Source organism: Natrix helvetica (genome assembly GCF_964273705.1).
Source record: "Natrix helvetica genome assembly, chromosome: 12".
In the NCBI taxonomy this organism is placed as follows: Eukaryota; Metazoa; Chordata; class Lepidosauria; order Squamata; family Natricidae; genus Natrix; species Natrix helvetica.
In genome coordinates, this window is record NC_138556.1 from 14,738,226 (window position 1) to 14,759,083 (window position 20,858).

Below are 20,858 nucleotides of genomic sequence, written 5' to 3' on the forward strand. Positions count from 1 at the left end.
CAAATACATGGGGACAGTAGGACAGGATGGAAGGCACGCTGGTGTGAGGAATGGAATGGAGTGAGGTTCACGGTAGACGGTTGAAGGTTGAAGCTTGAAGCTGAGGAGGATGATGTAACAACAGAGTCAGCTAGTGCATTCCAGGAGTTGACCACTCTGTTGCTGAAGTCGTATTTTCTGCAATCGAGTTTGTATCTATTGTTTTCCCATGTGTTATTGAGGCTGGAGCTGATGTTGTCGTTGACAGGGAGGATGTTGTAGAAGATAATTTTGTGTACTATGCTTAGGTCACACTGTAGGCAGCGTAGTTCCAGGTTGTCCAAGCCCAAAATTTCGAGCCTGGTGACATAAGGTATTCTGTTGCGAGCAGAGGAGTGGAAGACTCTTCTCGTGAAATATCTCTGGTCTCGCTTCACTTCTTCCTCCTACAACTTCGTTTCAGATTCTACCACAGACCTATCCCTGTTGGCCTTTGAGAGGGCTTTGAAAACCTGAATGTCCCTTTGATCATTTCAGGCCAGGATGTTAAATGTTTCACAGTTATATGCCACCCAAAGTACCACCCTTGAAATTTGGGTGGCCATACAAGTCTTGAAATAAATAAAATTTATGAGCCCTCTTTCTTTTTATGTGATGGCCGCGCAGCCCTTCCTCTAGGTGTTTTCTGGGCTACGGTTCCATGTATCTTAAGAGCTGACAGGAATATAACACTGCCTACATGGGGAGTCTTTCCTGAAGATGAAGAACAGCTCTTTTTACATCCTTGTTTAATAGCTCAGTTTTTTCTGGTGAGTTCAAGGTAGCCCTGTTTCTCATTCCTGCAGGCGAAGAACACGCTGTTCATAAGAAACCCAGTAAGGCAAACTCAGAAAAAGCATATGACAAATCTCTTTAAATTCTACACTTGTCAAAGTCTAGGATCTAAAAAGACCGATTACAGTTGGACACGAGAGGAAAGCAGGAAGGACCTGTCAGTGCTGAAATGGAAGAGAAATGAGTGGAAGAGGTGCTCTCCACATAGAAGAGAACCAGTTTTCTCTGAAGTTGTGAGTGAACCCAAGGAACGGGCCCAAAAAATGACATTCTGATGCTTGAATATATACATAGTGAAAGTGGGACAGGGACCAGTGTAGAATAGCAAAAACCTAAATACAGATTGTTTAGTCAGTTTAAATCTGAGAGATGGATTAAAAGAGGCCTGTGGTTTGATTTTAGCTGCCCTGTTATACTTTTAAAAAAAAATTCAGTCAAGGGAACGGTGTGCTCTTGCATTATATTTTAGTGCAAATCCATCACCAAAACCTTGGAGAGCAAGGATCACCTCAAAAAAAATGCTATTTAATTCGGCAACTCTCCATATTTGCTGGAAAAGTATGCACATCCTTCAAAAAGCACACAAAATCAAAGCAAAAACAAGACCTGCAGGATTTTTGGGCCACCAGACCTTAACACTGTCGATTTATTTTCTTGCAAATTTATGCTGCGATGTTGAATGAATCAATGGAACCTCGCAAGAAGAATCAGTTCTCATTTCTTAGATGATAGATCTCAATTCAAGGTGGAAAACATGAGCCAAACAGCAACAGAATATCTGTATTTCTGCTAGTTTTGGATTTCCTGGCTGGATTTTTTTGTTGTTGTTATAAAAGATCCTGAGTGCAATGTTCCATTTGATGAGAAATAATTGAGGAAATTCAGTGTAAACTTTTTAGTGGCGATGAAGGAATTACATAGTGGTGGGATTCAAATAATTTAACAACCGGTTCTCTGCCCTAATAACCAGTTGGGTATGCAGGGCTCAGTGGTCATGTGACTGGGTAGGCGTGGCCAACTCAACATCACTCAGGTCGATGGGCACTTGACCTTAGCTGTTACAATGTAATAAAGATTAACTGGACTTTAACCAACTTTAAATACTGACTGTGTGCAAGAATGGAAAACAGGTACTCTACGGTATTCTTAATAAAAAGACCTTAACAGTTCCTTTAATGGAACTGTTTGCCTGCACATTTTCTGCCCTTGTCTAGGAAAGTATGATGTACTATTGACTTCTCTTGGGTATCTTTACATCAAATAAATGACTTGCTTTAGCTACACTAAGTCAATGGGCCAGAAAATAGGTAGAGAAAGAATGAATGTTCCTCTTTCCTGCTCTATGTATTATTCTAGTTCTATATTTGCTTTTGACATGGTACTTCTTGCTCAGCCTAGTAGGATTATTAAAATATCCCTGGTCAAGGACCATAACAAAAGTATTTGCAATTGTATTGTTTAAAGACTATGAACTTCTGGGGTAACGTGGAAGGAGACTAAACAAAAAAAAAAGCACATATTTCCTTTGTTCTAGAAGAAGGGTCTGCCTGGGTCCATCATATTATCCAACAAGAAAGGAAATGGCTGAGGAAGCTATGCTACTTTGACATTTCTAAGAAGTTGGGAATCTGCCCATGTAGACCATCATTATCTTCTTTGGTTGCCAAAGGCTCCTCAGATCCCTGATAAAAGAAGAGTCTTTCCCATCAGGTGCTTCCTGAGTGCTTCAATTGGAGTTGCCCAAGCAGGAACACAACTATTCATAGACTGATCCTCAATAGAATTAGAACTCAACATGGCAGGTTCCCCGAATGTTTTCCTGTCCAAAATTCAGCTATGGTGCTCCAAAGCAGACATTGTAGAAATTGTGGAATATTGGCTTCCGAGTGCATATCAGAGAAACGTCAGAGGCCTTCTGTAGGCAACTCCATCATGTATTAACTATATAAATAGTCTACCTTTGAAATTATAAGTAGAGTAGATTGTTTTATATCTGCTCATGGAGAACGTAGGAGCATGGTGTCTCGCATAGTTAGGAGGCTGAATCGGAGGTTAGCAACCCTGCATTCCAAACCCAAGTGATGCCATGAGATGGGAGGAACTCCCGTTCTTCATCCCCGCTCTTGCCAGGGTCACGAAAGGAGCCTCCACTGGACGTCCCCAGGGCAACGATGATGTCCCCGGCTAATCCTTTCAGCCTAGAAGTGCCTTGACACAAGTGTGACACAATGGAGAATGTGATTGCGATGTGCTTTTCAACATTTTTGCCATACAATAGAAGGTAGAGATAGATAGGTAGGTAGGTAGGTAGGTAGGTAGGTAGGTAGGTAGGTAGGTAGATAGATAGATAGATAGATAGATAGATAGATAGATAGATAGATAGATAGATAGATAGATAGATAGATAGATAGATAGATATAGAAGATAAATAGAAAGATGATAGATGGATGGATGGATGGATGGATGGATGGATGGATGATCGATAGATAGATAGATAATGATAGATAAACATGTCTGGTTCCAACTTTTACCTCTCCTTCTGTGGCTTCTGACTGTGCTTCCCACTTTTCCTTAGCATTGATTCATGAAAGTCTAACAGTGTTGGCCAATGAAGCCAAAGAGAAAAAGAGACTTAAGGCTGGTTCTGAGTAATTTAAGATGGGAAATATTTCCTTTTTCAGGATAAGGCACACACACATAAGAAAAGAACAGCCTAGCTGAATCAGCTCTAACAGATCCTATTAAGAATATATGCCTTTTACCTTTTCTAGGCTTTTTCACAGCGGTGAGTTTTTATGCAATCCAATCCCTTCCTTAGATGGTGTCCCCTCAACAGAGGCATTAAATCCTTGTGAGGCCTACCATGAAGCTTATATATATAAAAATAAAAATAAGACTGTGTGCAAAAGAGGCTGATGGATCTGGGAGGATTGTGGTGTTTAGTATGTCCTAATATAGAAGAAAGGCCCCAAAGCCTCCCTTGAAAATGAGTAATTCTGCTAATTAGCTCCTTCCGCTCCGCCACGAAGCCACCGCTGGGAAATATAGAAATGGTTTATTAAATCAAAAAGTAAGATTTCTCCTCCGACTCACATGCGGGCATTAGCGATCAGATATTCCCTGCAGATTCATCTTGGTGGCACTAAAGGGCTGATTTGACTTGCCAGCATTGCATTAGTGAGGCATCTAATCCAATTTAGACCAAGACAGGGGTGCTGCATCCATTATAGCATTTCGAAGCGTCATTAGATAAAGATTGATCGGAAGAAGAGGAAGAAGAAGAATAAAAAAGAACAATGCTGAATCAACCTGCCTCACGCTGGCAAATCCCTCTGGGCTGTGGCTGCAATTTTTTTTTTTAAAAAAAATTGAGATGAGAACCCTACTCTTCCGTGAGTAACCAGTAATAGATGCAAAACTGACGTGGCTTGCTTATTTTTCAGAAGTGATTTTTTTTTCCCTTACAGGAAATACAAAGGAGTCAGAAGTCTACAGATCACTTTTATTGCCCTTTATTTCTTGCCAAAGCAGGCAAGAAATGACAAGTTTTTCAAACACTGAGTGAGCAAAAGCATTTTGGTGGCCCGTTACATGTCCCCAGAAGGAGAAAGGTAAAGGTTCCCCTCGCACATAACTGCTAGTCGTTCCCGACTCTAGGGGGCGGTACTCACCTCTGTTTCAAAGCCGAAAAGCCAGGGCTGTCCGAAGACGTCTCCGTGGTCATGTGGCTGGCATAACTAAATGCCGAAGTCGCACTGAATGCTGTTAGCTTCCCACCAAAGGTGGTTCCTATTTTTCTACTTGCATTTGTTACATGCTTTCGAACTGCTAGGTTGGCAGAAGCTGGGACAAGTAACGGGAGCTCACTCCGTTAGGCGGCGCTAGGGAGTCGAACCGCTGACCTTTCTGATTGACAAGCTCAGCATCTTAGCCACTGAGCCACCGCATCCCAGAAGGAGAAAGTCTTCACCCCAAAGGAGAAAATCTTCACCCCAAAGCAGAGCATATGTGCACATTAGTGTATGCTGAAATGCATAAGACATCGGTTTCGATGTAAAAATGAAATGTTAGAAATTTTTTTTGGGGGGGAGGTGTACAATGCTGGAGGGTTATGATAAAGGGACTATATATTTAGTTCTACATGTACTGACATCAGCAAGGGTTATATCTGCAAAATACTGGAAGAATGAGAACATTCCACCAGATGAAGATGCGATTTGGAAAATATTAGATTGCGTTGAGATGGACAGACTGACTTTAACAACAAAAGATAAAGATGACGCAGAATATTACTTGATATGGAACAGATTCTATGAATGGTTAGAGATAAGAGGTAGAAATTAGAGGAAGAAAGATTATTTGCTATGTATGAACTAAATATGAAGATGCTTTATAATTATAAATACGCCAATATATTTCATAGAATTATAAATAAGTTAATATAAAAAGAAACTTAGGCAAAACCAATTTGTTATATTATTACTATTATTACCTTTATATGGGTTAATATATTTTTACTGTCTTTCTTCTTCTTTTTTGTTTTTTGTTTCTAAATAATATACCCTGACAATACACTGTATTCAAAATGTTGATGAATAGACAAAAAATAAAAATGACATCCAAGGACAGCACAGGAGTGAAGACTTCGGGTTGTGTATTGGGGTGAGAAGACATACTCCAAACAAACTGAACACCCAATGCAAAATGTTTCTGTTATCATCCAAGAATTGTTCTTCCAGGAAATGCATTGTTCAGTTAATGGTGCCGGGGGGAAACAAAACGGGAAATAAAAGGTTGTGGTGGCTTAATCTTCTATCTGAATTGCCATTGTGTATTCTGGGATGATGTATGCATTGTTTTAGCACTTTCTCCATGTACAAACAAAGCCAAAAGTCAAAACAGAGGAAGGCTCTAAGAGTAACTTCTTAATGCATTTGGGAAATCAGCCAAACCTTCCTTAATTTATACTGATCCCATCGGGGACCTAAGGAAAAAAAATGTGAAGGAGGAGGGGGGGAGAGGAGGAGGAGGAGGAGGGGAAAACTTTGTTAAAGAAACAGTGGGGTATTGTAGCACTTGGAATATAAGAAAACAAAAGGAGAAAATAAGTTAGAATAGAATAACAGAGCTGAAAGGGACCTTGGAGGCCTTCTAGTCCAACCTCCTGCTTAGGCAGGAAACTCTATAGCATTTCAAAGTAATGGTCATTCAATCTCTTCCTAAAAAAACCTTCCAGTGTTGGAGCATTCACAACTTCTGGAGGCAAGTCGTTCCTCTGATTAATTGTTCTAACTGTCAGGAAATTCCTCCTTAGTTCTAGGTTGCTTCTCTCCTTGATTAGTTTCCTTCCATTGCTTCTTGTCCTGCCTTCAGGTACTTTGGAAAACAGCTGGACTCTCTCTTCCTTCCCTGAGATATTTGAAAACACTGCTATCATGTCACCCCCCCCCCCCCAGTCCTTCTTTTCATCAAACTAGACATACCCAATGATGGTCTTTCAACCGTTTCTGAAGTTCTACACAAAGTTCTCCCATCTTCAGTTCACTAGCCCTGTCCAATCAGGATATGAGACGCTCCATGTACCAGGCCTGAATTCTGTGGAACACTAATTAAACATTAAAGAATAGAATCATATAACCAGTGTCTTAAAGGCAAAATGCACTGAGATTAATTGTCATCCTAAACTTATTTAATGGTGGCAGAGCTCTGTTGAGTGCTGTAGGGTTTGCTGCTGAATAATCTTGCATAAATTTGCACTTTTTAAATTAAAGCAGGAGTTAAATACAGGAAAGTAACAATTCCTATTTCTGAGTCTACTAAAAATAGCATTTGGATTATTTGTTTTTATATATTCTTTTTTACTTTCTATCATATCACCTTCTATCAGAAGTTTACCCAGTGGTTGTGCCATTTCTTCAAAGCGTGTGTGTGTTTGTGTGTGTGTGTGTGTGTGCCACAACCCCTGGTATGCCCAAATATGGGAGGGAGCACCTTAGGAGCCATCCAGGCAGAAAGCCATTTTTTATGTTGCCTTTGCACAAATGCAACACACACACACACACACACACACACACACACACACACTTGTTTTCGTAGATTTTCACTGGTGTAGGTATGCTGGTCTTGTTGTATTCGGGTCCTTTCCTGTGTAAGATTGAGATTGTCTTGGCAACGTTTCGGCGAGGTCTCACTCGCCATCCTCAAGCTGGTGCCCCATTGCTTCTTGTCCTGCCCTCGGGTGCTTTGGAGAATAGCTTGACTCCCTCTTCTTTGTGGCAACCCCTGAGATATTGGAACAATGCTATCATGTCACCCCTAGTCCCTCTTTATCATTAAACTAGACAACTAGTTTCCCCCCCTTTTTCTTTTCTTTGATCTTTTGTTTTTCCCCCTCACTCAATTTTTTTCTTTGCCCTTCCTTCCTTCCTTCCTTCCTTCCTTCCTTCCTTCCTTCCTTCCTTCCTTCCTTGTTATACTGTCATGCATTTTTTTAAAGGTTGTAAACTATAAGGACACGATTGCTGCCATGGGCCTTAGGGAAAGAAATAAGATGCCAGAACGATATTGCCTGCCTCACAACCCAAGTTCCCTGATTTCAGCAAAGTTAGAGTGAGTTTGTGTACATATAGAAATTGCTTAGGGCAACTTTTGGAATTGAGTAAGAAATCCCAGATGTGCGAGGTTGAAATCATAAAACTTGACAGGCGTTTTGTTAGAGAAAATCTACAGAAAATGCTGATTGCTTCCTCTTGCCATTCAAATTATACACACAAACACACATGTATGAATATTCACACTAGCCCATGAACTGGGGGTACTTAAATGTGCCCACTGGGCCATTATTAACATCTGTAACATTTCAACTTATGTGTAAAAAGAACTTAATTATATATATTTGTGTGTGAGAGAGAGGGGGGGGAGGAAGAGGGAGGGAGAGTCCCACACTGTATCTTCTCTTGCTTTGTTTGTGTGTGTGCATCTGTGCATAATAGCATGTAAGGTAAGTGTATAGCAATAAAGATTGCTTTGTAGTAAGAACCATTAGAATAGGAAAGGATAGGATAGAATAGAGTAGAGTAGAATAGAATAGAATTATTTATCGGCCAAGTGTGATTGGACACACACAAAAATTGTCTTTGGTGCAGACGCCACGCTAGGAGGAGACTCTATGGTGAGGGAACCGGACTTTCGGTTGGCAGAGGAAAAAGGACGCCACGCTAGGAGGAGACTCTATGGTGGGGGAACCGGACTTTCGGTTGGCAGAGGAAAAAGGATGAGACTCTATGGTGGAGGAACCGGACTTTCGGTTGGCAAAGGAAAAAGGACGCCGCGCTAGGAGGAGACTCTATGGTGGGGGAACTGGACTTCCGGTCGGCTCCAGAATTGAACAGGGGGCTTCCGGTGAGCATATATGTGGCTCTTTGAGTGTTTAAGGTTGTCAGACTCCTGTTCTAGATTATCCAAAGGGAAAACTATAGGCCATTTCAGTTAGTAATAGTCTTGGGTCAGCCTTGGTGTTTTTATTCATTTTTTAAAAAATGTTGGTTTTGCATAGTGGGCTGATTAATGAACAATGATGGTTCACCGTTATGGTCAGCTAAGAGTCTATGGTATTCCTGGGTTTCTCTTTCGCTGGGGAAAGCACCGAAGAATCTCGAGAAGACAGCCACCCTAGGGATTGATCTGGCATTTTATATTTTTCAACATGATTTCACATGCAAACTAGCTTCACAGCAGGTGGATTAATTTAACACCACCAGCCTCACATAAATGAGTGTGACACTGTCAGCAGCAGGAGGGCTCAGTCAATGGCATTTTACAGGTTTTCGAACACAAAATGACTCTGTCATTCTTGCAATGGAGCATCGCAGCCGTGCTCTACCTTCCATAGAGATGTTTCAGCCACTTTTGACTGTCAGGGGACCGAAAACTTATGTGTGTATGTATGTATGTATGTATGTATGTATGTATGTATGTATGTATGTATGTGTGTTACAACCCCTGGTATGCCCAAATATGGGAGGGAGCTCACTACTCCCCATTTCTGTCCTTACTACAAAAGACCATCCAGGCAGAAAACCATATTTTTATTTTTAATGTTGCCTTTGCTATGTTTGTGTTGTATTTGTGCTGATAAATAAATAAATGGAGACTAGTATAGATCTATTTCAAGCTATTTAGCTCTCATCAGCTAGCCATACCCTTACTGGGATTTGAACCTGGGCTGTATATACACAAATACATACCTATTTCCCTGGCTCAGCTGATAAGGAGGAGAGCCTGTGGCTTAGTGGCTAATACATCTGCCTAATAAGTATACAGCCCAGGTTCAAATCCCAGTAAGGGTATGGTATGGGTGGTGCTCATCTCCATTTCAAAGCTCAAGAACCAGCCCTGTCCCAAGACATCTCCGTGGTCATGTGGCCGGCATGACTCAATGCCAAAGGCGCACAGAACGCTGTCCCCTTCCCACCAAAGGTGGTCCTTATTTTTCTACTTGCGTTTTTTATGTGCTTTCAAACTTCTAGGTTGGCAGAAGCTGGGACAAGTCACAGGAGCTCACTCCGTTACGTGGCGCTAGGGATTCGAACCGCTGAACTGCCGACCTTTCTGATCGACAAGCTCAGCATCTTAGCCCCTGAGCCACCATTCAAAAAGTAATGAGATCCTTAATTGAGTATGATTAATTCCAAAGTACATCCAGCTTGGGTTTTGTACCTCAGTTTTATCAGGGAAGGTAAAATCATTCTGCCTTCACTGCAATAATGCGTAATTGCCCCAAATTGCGCAATAGCCTCATAACAGCATTTCTGTAGCAATCTGCACTTTTATTTTAAAATCTGCATTCAATGAAAGCGGAGGTAAGTATCTTCAAAACACGCCTTTCTGGATATATTTCAAAGGGTATATTTTAGAATGCATTGGACTTTTTTTTTTTTTAAGAAAGAAAGGAAGAACTGCTACAGCATTTAGAGAAATACAAACTCTCAGCGTTTTATTATGTTCTGAAGCCACGTATCATTCTGGTAGAAACTGATTATATCCATTGATACCACTATTTCCAAAGATGGAATTCTTCAAGTATTCAGAATGGAAAGTAAAGGCAGGAGGAAAAGTTTTAAAAGTAGATTTTAATGCAAGATGTTTAAGGAGAACAGCTGGGATGTGGAGCTGTCTTGCAGATGGAGTTACAGTGTGATTGTGATGTCTGGTGTGAAGCACCCACAGCTATTTCTGAGTTCCCCGTAATGCAATTCTAACACCTAAGACTGTTTTTCCCTGAGGCTACCCTGGGCTTCTATTCTAGAAAGGGTTAAGCTGGATATGTCCTTGCAATAACATTGAGGAACACAACAAATAATTAGTATTGCCATTTTTAGAAAGAGGACTGCCTGTGCTAATGGAGTATTACTTCTATGAGAGTTAATGTACTTGATGTTCTGAGCCAAAGATCTTGAGATAGAGAGAGAGGGAAAGAAAGAAAAAAGAATGATTTAACTTTGTAAGTTTTCAATTTTTTTTTTCTAAATCAAACCTTCACAGAAGAAATAACCCCAATGGACATATCTGATCAACAGTTATCAGAAATGCTTATTTGCAGTTAAAAGGTAAAGGTAAAGATTCCCCTGGCACATATGTGCTAGTCATTCCCGACTCTAGGGGGCGGTGCTCATCTCCGTTTCAAAGTCGAAGAGCCAGCGCTGTCCGAAGACGTCTCTGTGGTCATGTGGCCGGCATGACAACAAAAAGATTAGCCATCCCTGTTATAAGGCTTCCTTCAACCCTGCATATAAAATCCATTCTGGGAATTAAAAAGGGATCCTTAAATAGTTTTCATATACAGAGAGAATAAATGTATTAACTGAACATACAAGAGGAACCGACAACACAGAGGTAAACATTGCCTGATTTCTAGTCTGCCTGACTTATAGGTATATTAGCAGGGTTATAGAATTACGCTATCATTTTTAATGCTCCATTGCTTTGGAGATTCTTCGTGCCATTATCTACAGCTCCAGTAAGAATCGGCTTCCAAGGACAGGTACCATAAAGAGTAAATTCTACTCATATTCAGCAAATTTCCCCTATTCTTTAAATAAATGCTCCTTTAAAGAACAATTATTATAAAGCAACAGGAATTATCGCGTTGAAACCCATGCGCCAAAGAAAATCCCCAGTATAGAAAATCAGTTTTCTGCAGATTAATTCACACAAAACTAGATTACGCGGCACTTGTTAATATATTACCAAAACCGCTTTGGAGATAACATTGTCCATCTATTTCTCATTCATTCCGTGTTAAAAGTTCTCTTTCATCGGTCTAGGATACATTGAAAGACAGGATGTCCTCAATGATACATGCAATTGGCTACTTATATGATTCTGTTACCTGCAATGGAAGATCCCAGAGAATTCAGGAACATTCCATTCTAGGGGCTGGAGCCTTTTCTAGAACATTCCTAAAGTCTTCCAGTTTTTCAAAATAATAATAATAATACATCTGCCTATCCAAAGTTCTTGGAAAGGACTTGAATGGTAGACAAACAATACCAAAATACCAGGTACCTACTTCCACATGTGGTGGACATGTGAAAAGGCAAAAGACCACTGGTGAAAGATTCAAATGTGATTGGAAGAAACAACCTGACAGAAATTGGAATTTAAACCAGAACTATTCTTATATTGGGAATTATAAAAGTAAAGGGTTAACATATTAAAATTACATATCATAACAGGAGCGAGAATAGTTTATGCCCAACAATGGAAGAACAATAGAGAACATACCTCTAGAAAGGGAAATAATGAAGAAAATATTAGACTGGGCAGAATGTGATAGACTAACGCTGGAATTAAAAAAACTAACAAGAGACAGAATATTATGAGATTTGGAATAGATTTTACCAATGGTTGGATTTGAGGAATAGAAGTCGGAATGGAAAAAAAACAAGGTAGATTGAAAGAAGATATTATATATATATATTAATCTCCAAAACAGAACACCTCCACAAGAGAATAATCATGGAAGCCATCAAAATAGAGAAACACCCCCACAGCATGAACAAACGTGATGATACCTCCCGCCTACCAAACATCTGGAAACCAGCCCTAGCCAACAAACGAACACCACCCACCACCCAAGCCGTTACAATACAAAACAACAATGCACACACAGCCTGCACCAATCAGCACCAATCTACCAATCATGATACAACCACACAACCAATCATTCCACTTACTGAAACAAAGCCAGCACCCCATCCCCTCCCACCAAGACTTACAGAAAGACGGCAGCTCCGTTCCCATTTTAAGCCCACATTTTGAGCCCACGCTTGAAGATGGCAGGTGAGATCCTGCCGAAACGTTGTAAAGACAATCTCAACCTTACACGGGAAAAGACCCGAATACAACAAAACCAGCATACCTACACCCGTGAAAATCTACGAAAACAATATATATATATATATATGTATGTATGTATGTATGTATGTATGTATGTATGTATGTATATATATATATATATATATATATATATATATATATATATATATATATATATATATATATATATATATATATATATATAGTATTATGTAAACATAATGTTGACAAGGGATTAAGTATGTGTATATAATTAGCAATGTACAATTTAGTTTTGTATGGTGGAGATAATGCCAGGATAGTTGCACCATGTCCAACTTTTATTTTTAACAATAAAGTATTTTATTTTTTAAAAAAATGCCAAATCCACTCTGAACATCATAATAATGCCAAACCATTTGAGAATTGTCAATTCAGCATAGTCTGGAGGAAGAAATGAACCTTCTATAGAATTCTCCATCACCAGACGTGGAAAGTCTGAGGCGTACCTCAAAGTGATGTGTACCACAGTTGGCTTAAGTTCATGCAAGTCTTTAAGCCCTGGAGCGCAGCTTACAAACCGCAATGGCTGAGTTCATTCAGCATACTGGGCATACAGCAAGCAAATTATTTGATGACTTAGCGTGGTATCTGACCTCGAGTATGTTAAGTGTCAATTGCGGCAGTTTTAGGAGTGATAATGAAGGGGGGAAATGCCCATTAAACGGAATGAAATTCTCGTCCATTGTTATTTAACACAATATGTTAAATTAGAAAGCAAACAAATCACATTATGGTTTAAGGCATGGTGGGCACTACACCGTTGTGAATATTAGAAGTGCTGGCAAATCTGAAAGAGAAATTAAGAGTGCAGCACTACAAGTTATAATCATACTGTCAATTAGGCTCATAAAAACTCAACAGTAAAAGCCAAATGTCTGACTCTGAACTATTTATTTCATATGCTCATGTTCTCCCTGCCCTCAATTCTAGACTCTCCAACATAAAACAAAGGATAAAAGAATTAAGTCATGGATTAGACCAACAGTCATGGAATGGTATATATGGCATTCTTCATACGTAATCAGCCACTATTTCTCCAAAGCTTTAGTGGAAGAGGATAGTTTTCATCATTTTCTTGAAAGATAACAGAGAGCGTAATCATCGGAACCTTGACAAGAGCTAAGTGTTTCAGAAGGATAGTGCAGGCACAGAAAAAACCTTCTTCCTTGCTCCTATCCTCTTGGTACCTTGAGTGGAGTAAATCAAAAGTAATCCTTTTCGATTGGAATACAGAGGATGGGCATGTACTAGTCAAAAGACTGGGGCAAAGGTATAGGTATTATGGAAAGGTACTTAAGGAATACAGCTTGCCTGGTGTCAGACACCAAGAATCAGGACTACACATTGAGCTTAAGTTAAGCCAATGTATTGCTCATGGCTGTGCCCAAGAATATAACCACTTAACAGTCAGCTCAAAATTGGCACTAGATAAGAGTCAACGGAATTCCAAAGTTGTTTGTTGGGAACGTTATGACTCTAGACTGATTACTCTCTTGACTCCCTTACTCCCAATTCTTCTCCTACACCTGGTCAGTTATATGTTATGCTGTCAAGTACTCATGTGCACTACTCTTGACTTACAACATAATGCTGTTTGCAGTTCCTGTAATGAATTATGCATGATTTTGTATCAGACGTTAATTAATCTAGCGCCATATGAGGCAAAGCCCTCGGTTGCCCCCTGTTGCCTTATTTTTGATCCAGAAGAACCAAATCCCCCAACCACTTATCAACCAATAAGCAAGTTATGGATTAAATAAAAAGTACAATGTTGCTTACATTGAGGGAAATTATGCAGACCCGTTCCCAAATTGAATTTTAATCCGCTTTTGAAATAGTCAAACCTAAATCCTCCACTCATTATCTCTGCCTTTGGTATCAAGCACTGAACAGCTCAAAACTTAAACAGTATGTAGATGGAGAAGCAACCTGAGGATAGGGAAGTGGAACAGGGTCAACGTAGTTCCCAAGTAATTAACTGCACTACCCTAGCAAGGAAGTAGGTAAGTAAAGTAGAAATGAACGTATCTTCCAGGACCAAATGCCACAATTGCCAGACGTTGCCATTATCTCCTGTCTGAATATATATATTTTTTGATCTTCCAATCCAAGTCTACAACTTGGAGATTTTGTTATGGCCTTCCATTCAAGGACCAAGATGGGTGCCATTTTGGTTAGATTGTCCTAATTTGGATACCTGGTATAGGGCAGAAGGAAAACTAGGTTAACTCAGGGTGCTGAGTAAATGCTCTTTATTTTTGTTTGCCTCAGCCCTTGTAGCATGTTTTGCAGAGGTAGTCTTCAAAAATTTTAGCAAGGGGTTCTCTGCCCAGTTGCTGGGTGGCCGTGGCCATGGTAGATGTGGCATAGTCGGACTCGTGCCCTTTGACGGGGGGCAGTGGTGGGTTACTCTTACCGTCACTACCGATACGCTGCTCGTGATCCATTCATGCACATGCCTGGCACTCCACCGCCCCTACAACACCCAGCTGCTCATCGGAGTTCGTGCAGGGGTTGCATGCTGTGCGCGCATATGCAATTGGCCTGTTTGCTTCAAAAACAGGAATGGAACGCGGGTGGGCCAAACGAGCCACTGTACCGGTAACGGTGGCCACTGCTCCTGGCTGCTACCGGGCCATACCGGCTGGTGGAGGGGGGCTTTTTTGCCCTCCCCAGGCTCCGAGGGCCTCTGGAGGCCGGAAATGGGGCTCATTTCCAGCCTGTCTGAACTTTCAGTAGGCCTGTTGTTTTCCATCCCTGAACCTCTGTGCGTGCCCTGCACTTACCTGCTTCCAAAATGGGCTGCATGGGGACTCCTGGGAGGGGAAGGGAGGGGTGGGTGGAGCCAGCCAGAAGTGGGACTTGGGAGTTCTCCAAACTGCACAGAATCTTAGCTGGAGGTCCTCTCCAACCCCTGCAAACCCCCAGCAGCCCACCCCTGGATATTAGCATAGCTTGACAAAATAAAGCTAATTAATATGGACTAAACTAATGACAACAGGTGCATCAACCAGCCTTTGAACTGTCAGTGAATATATGGAAGTGGTAGATAACTTTTGGTATCAACTATCAGGAGTAAAGGGAATAGCAGTCAAGAAATACATCTGTATGTCAAAGTGCTGTAGAATAACCCTCGGTAGAGTAGCACTGAAGGTTTTGGGAAAGACAAGTGTCTATGCCTACAACAATCGGAATAGTGCAAGCCATGATTTTTTTGCTGGAACACACTGTGGAAGTGAAAGTTGGACTTGGAGGAAGCAGAATGAAAAGAGACTTGGTGTCCTTGGCCTTTGGTGTTGAGAAGTCTCCTGAGAATATCAGGGACAGCCAAGAAAACAAACCAATGGATCATTGAACAAATCAACCCAAATGACCAAGCTCAAGTGATCCTACTTTGGACACATTATGCAAAGATCCAGATCTCTGGGGAAAAAAATTATAATGCTGGGGAAAATGGCAAGAAGGAAAAAATGAGGACCAGAAGCAGGATGGATGGATTGAATCACAATGATGATGAGTACATTATTGAAAGACTTAAAAAGGAGCAAGTTGGGGACAGAAATACCTGCAGAAAATCTATGTGGTTGACACCAATCACAATCAATTGCAATATACAACTCACAGTCCCTTTCTTTCTTTATGCATGGGGATATTACCATATTGAATACCTTGTGTATAATATATACTGTAGTGGTTGTGTATCCAGATGCATTAGCATATATTTTGACCAAGCAATTAAAAAGATAGAAGGACCAGACTGGTGTCTAAGTAACCAGGGTTAAATGAATTTGCAAGGTCTGTGTCTTAAAGACTGCAATCAGGAGAAATTCAATGAATCATCTTTGTCACTGCTGCAAGGGGAAAAGCAATTGAATATCTGCGGAAACAACAAGCCTAAAAGTAGCTCATTTTATTTGTGGGTTGCAATGTTACATAGTCCTCCACATGAAGAATAGTGATTGAAGCAGGGCTGTTAAAAATATAAAGCCACAGTGTGATATGCCTATATGCTGTTCTGTACAACTCTATTTTTAAACCTGCAATGCTAGAAACAACTTATTTTCACATGCAGGATTCCCCCCCCCCTTTTTTTTTTTTTGTAAAGGAGAAGTATCTTGCAAAAGTCAAAGATGCTTTATCTGAAAACAAAACCAAAACTATCCATCTTTGGCTTGGGGGAGTGAAGGGAGGAAGCATCAGAGATAGCTGTATGCCTGCTGACTCAGAAATTTGCCTCATTGACTTCAATGGAAGTTGCTAATGAATCATGTTGATAAATCATTAAGCATTTGAACACACCAAATTGGATGTGAAGTCAGAAGGGGGGAGGTTTTTATAATGTCGAAATACATTACAATAACATTAATCTTTCAACATTTGAGTTAAGCAACGTCCCAAAAATGCTAAAAAAATTCCCTTGTTGTTGTTGTTGTTGTTGTTGTTGTTAGTTGCAATGTCATGTATGATCCATGGTGACCCCATGGGCAACTTTCCTCCAGGCCTTCCTGTCCTCTACAATCCTCTGGAGTACATTTAAGCTCATACCTACTGCTTTGGTGACTCCATCCAGCCACCTCATTCTCTGTCGTCCCCTTCTTCTTTTGCCCTCAATCTTTCCCAGCATTAGGCTCTTCTCCAGGGTGTCCTTCCTTCTCATTAGGTGGCCAAAGTATTTGCATTTCCTCTTCAGGATCCAGCCTTCTAAAGAGCAGTCAGGGTTGATCTCCTCTAGGACTGACTGGTTTGATTGCCTTGCAGCCCAAGGGACTCGCAGGAGTCTTCTCCAGCACCAGAGTTCATCCCTTAGTTTAGTTTCAACAAATGGCCAGGCTCAGAAGACATGATGTGAAGACCCAGCTCTTTGGAGAAGGCTGTAAAACTAGGAAAAGTGGAAGGAAAGGAAAGAAGAGGACAACCAAGGTGGATGGACTCAGTTGCTGTGGTGATGAGGGTATCATGGGAAAACCTGAAGGACTGTCATGGGGGGAAAAAATTCTTGGTGTTCATTAAGAGTCAACACCGACTTGACGGCATTTAATTAACCAGAGTCAGTCAATCAATCAATCACTTCAGTTTCTTGTGAGCCTTGGAGAGAAAATTTATCTGTGTGAGAGAGATTGTATCTGAATCTCAGATCTGGGGAGAAGCTGAAGGAAGCCTACAGATCTCCCTCCCAGTATGCATCATTCTGCAATGATATTATTGCAGAATATTTAATTTTAACAAAGATACCCAGTCAAGTTTCCAGGGCACATGGGATGGATAAAAAACGGGCTTATCGGAAGTTCAGAAATTTTTCTGGTTTTTGGAGCCTGGGGAGGACCGTTTTCACCCTCCCGGAGGCTCAAGCTAAACCTCTGGAGCCTAGAGAGGGCAAAAATGCCCCCGACCCCATGTTGCAGGAGGCAGACTAGGCCACGCCCACCCAGCAACCAGGCAGAGAACCCCTTGCTAAAATTTTTGAAGCCCACCCCTGGATACTTCAGTGCTGGATACTTCAGTGCATTCTTTTTCATTTCATTTCATTTTGTCCCATCCCATCAGATCCCACCCCATCCCGTTCCATCCCATTCCCTAAAACGTTGTAAAAATATGGGCAAAGCTTTTGGACATTTACCAGCAGCAAATACCAGCTTGCACAGAATGTCATTGTCGTAGTAATTTTTGTTTTGCATCTGGGCTCCCTAAAGCAGGTTGGTTTAATTACCACGCCGACCCTTAATATCTGCAAAGTAACAGTAGCTCATTTGAAACAGATACCTTGAGTCATAATACTATTTTGGTTTAACGCATGAATGCTTGCTTTCTGCAGCAGAAAAGGTATTCCCGCTCAGCCACAGTTCTAGTCGGCTCACAAAATTTGCTTTCCAAAAAAAAAAAAGGGGGGGGGAGGAGAAAAACATGTTCAGTCCAAATCAATCTAGTTCTTATTCTTTCAGCTACATTAACACCCTCTCCCCCCCTCCCCCACAACTCCTCTACTTTCTTCCACTATAGAGGGCTAACTCAATTTAGGGAAACAGAATATGTCAGCATCAAAATAACCCACAAAGCAGATTTGAATGTTATTGGTGTTACCACAAAAAGCTCAGGATAGCAGGTTGGACTTAGCAGCATTCCGAAAACATAGTAAGGACGGTGCCAAGTGATACGTCTAGGGAGGAAGTTTGACAAAACAGCATCTTAGCACGCCAGGGCCTACAGGCCTCAGTATCCATGGAAACCAATGAGCCCAAGAACCAATTCATATGTTGTAGATTCTCTCCAATATGGGGACATCACTGTTCCTGTCAGATATTAATCATGTTATTGGTATAACCTCAGAAGCTGACTCACAGGAGGCCAATGGGTGAGGAGAACATGCTGGGGTGCTGAAGTCTCCTACAAGCTTCCACAGATGCTGCTGTTGCTGTCTCCTTTTGTGACTTTGTCTATGGAGATTCTCAAGTCATCCAGGTCATGGCTATCTCAAAGTTGTTTTTTTCAAAAGGCAACTGGACTAGGTTTTTTTTTCCACTTCAGGAAGAAGAAATGTCACCTCTCATCCAAGAAGCTTCATCCATTCTGACGGGATGGTGTGGGGATGGAAGGATTTAGTTCTGATGGGGTGTTGGTAGGGGGGGAATGAAAGGCTTATATTTCTTTGCAGTCCTCTGACCATTAGCACCCTTATCCTCCCTCAATTGTCAGAACTCAATTCTTCCATTCTCTCCACCATCCAGTCGGAACTGATGAAGCCTCTTGGATGAGAAGGGAAATGTCTTCTTCTTCCTCAAGGTGGGAAAATAATAGTCCAGTTGTCTTTTGAAAAGCACCTTTTGAAAACATCTTTTGTGACTTTCTTTTACATCCCACCCTTTGTATGCCATAACGCACCCAGAGAGGTTTACATTTCTGAGATGTACCACAATTAATGGTGCAACGAATATAGGAGCCAGTCTATCCTTTAGAGTCTCCAGGCCAGGAAGAAGCCAAGATTGAAAATGCCACAGTAAAGCCAACAGTGCTTCCTTGGTATTAATAAAGCCTTTTTTTAAAAAAAATCTGCCAGCCCTCTAAAATTGTCATCTGCCAACCGGAGTAGCTGAATATGCCCATCAAGGATAATTAGCATAACTTTTGTTTAGGCTCAAGATCCTAACAATAGTAGAAAATCTAGAAGAAATAACTGGCAATGACTCTATTACAGGTAGCCCACAAGTTACAGTCATTCATACAACCTGTTTGAAGTTAGAATAGCATAGAATAACAGAGTTGGAAGGGACCATGGAGGTGTTCTAGACTAGTCCAACCCCCTGCTCAGGCAGGAAACCCTACATCACTTCAGACAAATGGCTATCCAACATCTTCTTAAAGACTTCCAGTGTTGAAGCATTCACAACTTCTGGAGGCAAGTTGTTCCACTGGTTAATTGTTCTAACTGTTAGGAAATTTCTCCCTAGTTCTAAGTTGCTTCTCTCCTTGATTAGTTTCCACCCATTGCTTCTTGTTCTACCCTCAGGTGCTTTGGAGAACAGGTTGACTCCCTCTTCTTTGTGGCAGCCCCTGAGATATTGGGACACTGCTATCATGTCTCCCCTAGTCCTTCTTTTCATTAAACTAGACATACACAGTTCCAGCAACCATTCTTTATACATTTTAGCCCCCAGTCCAGAATTTTTATTCATCAGGTTCTGTTCTGGAGAACCAGTAGCGGAAATTTTGAGTAGTTTGGAGAACCGGTAAATACCACCTTCGACTGGCCCCATCCCCATCTATTCTCTGCCTCCCAAGTCCCAGCTGATCAGGAGGAAATGGGGATTTTGCAGTAACCTTCCCCTGCAGTGGGGTGGGAATGGAGATTTTGCAGTATCCTTTCCCTGGAGTGGGGTGGGAATGGGGTTTTTACACTATCCTTGCCCTGCAGTGGGGTGGGAATGGAGATTTTGCAGCATCTTTCCACTGCCACGCCCACCAACTGGTAGTAATTTTTTTTGAATCCCACCACTGCCCCAGTCCCCTAAGACCCCGGTTGCAACAGCATTGGAAAAAAAGTGACTTACCCCCTGTGTTTATTTACTGTTTTAGGCTGCCTTATTAGCCATCCAAGCGTCCTGTGGGCTGCAGGTTGGACATGTTTACTCCAACTCGAGGTGTTAAAACATATCAGATGGCAGGTAGAACATCACACAGCAAACCTGAATTACGACCCTCCTGCCAACTTGCTGATTTTGAACCCACACACCCACATACTATGACACACTGACTTCGACAAAGTCATCTTGTGTGATTTTAAACATTTCTGCTGGTGTTTTATCAACTCCTGCAGATTTATTTTTAGCAATACTTTCTACAGCCCATTTAACTCCATTTTCCAGAATGGCTGTGGTCCAACGATCACATGTTGGTAAATTTTAGCAATATGGGGATCTTGGTTGCACAGCTCTGGATATTTGTGCTACCTCTTCGTTATATTTCTTTTCCCCTCCAAAAGATCTTCTTTTATTTGTTTTTTTATCATGTTGATTTTTGTATAAATGTTTCCCTGGATTTCAGTAATTTTCTTAATTAAACCTCTGGTCCTCCCCGTTCCATATTTACCCTCACTTTCTTTGCACTGTTTATTGAGTTTATTAAATATCTGT